Source organism: Stegastes partitus, unplaced genomic scaffold (genome assembly GCF_000690725.1).
Source record: "Stegastes partitus isolate 25-593 unplaced genomic scaffold, Stegastes_partitus-1.0.2 Scaffold2957, whole genome shotgun sequence".
Taxonomy (NCBI): domain Eukaryota; kingdom Metazoa; phylum Chordata; class Actinopteri; family Pomacentridae; genus Stegastes; species Stegastes partitus.
The window spans coordinates 1-1,367 of record NW_007580688.1 but is presented as its reverse complement, the minus strand read 5'-3'; positions in this window follow the sequence as shown (position 1 = coordinate 1,367).

The window sequence follows — 1,367 nt, the reverse complement described above, 5'->3', positions numbered from 1 at the left end:
TCTGCTGCCACCTGCTGGACATCTCACCAAACAGCCAAACGACTGAAAAACAAAACAAAACAACAACAAAAAACAGCCTGAAACTGAACATGAACATTTATGCTGCTATATCAGGTTATAATCACTTTACAGTTTAGGTAAAGTTAGAATTATGAAAAATAACTGGGACAGGTTTAAAAATGTTGTGGCAAACATGAGTACATTTACAGAAGTGTTTTATCAATGTACAGTGTCCCTGTTTGAAGTATAGAGAGTGTTGGTTAAATGAGACACAATTAACTGAATCGTTTCAGTGCCTCAGCTCTCAGCTCCATAGAAACCTATGAACATGAACCCCTTTATTACAATATACAGACTAAATAAAGAATAATCAAACATCTCAAACACGTCAAGAGGCCACTTTTTCACAAACCTTACTCCCAAAATAGGATAACAACGTCAGAATTTTAATCTCTTCCAAAAACACTATAATTAAAATGCAACAACACAAATGAAATACTTCCCACTTAAAAGTCTTTAGCTTTTATTTTTACCCTTCTGTTAAATGTAAACAGGCCTTTCAAAACTATTTTGACCATGGCCACCACATAAACATGCGTAATCACTTAAAATAACATTTATATATTGAAACTTTATCTAAATTGTTATACATGAGTAGAACATGTACAATGAGTAGAAGTAAAATGCCAACACGTAGCTGGCTGAAGCGTTTATCGATGTGGTGATACTTTATAGGTATGCAAGATAAAACAACTATTCTACCTCTCCTTAGTTTAGGTCCAGATTGTTTTTTAAGGCAACATGTGTTTTGTGATCCTCAGAATGTCTCTCTTTTTTTTTTGCATCAAAATGACTAAGAGCAGTGTCTAATTTCAAAATTAGACAACTGGCAAAATAGTACAGTAGCAAAATAGCATCTTTCCAAAGGGAAAAAGGAATAAAATAAATGGATTCTTTGTAATTTTGAGACATAATTATATCCAATTGCAAAATAAATTGGATCAAGTGAGTATTTTCTTTTAGATTTTTTAAAAATGTATTTTATTTTTAATATAATCTTAACAATTGTATTTCTGTCATTTCAATTACTACTGTGATTCTGGGGTCAAGTGAAAAGATACTCATTGCAAAGCTCTTCCAAGAGATAAAGATAAAGTAAAATAATACCAAAGGTGTTGTGGTTTTAATAAGATTTCTGCGTGGAATTTTGATCTAAACATCAAAAATGTCATATGGTGTGACTGTCTGGCATATGTGTGTCCTCAGACATAAGAGCATATTTCCAAATAATGTATAAATATTTGATAGTTCTATAGTGCATATAATATAATAATGTGTTATCAATAACCACATTAAGTCTTGATGTT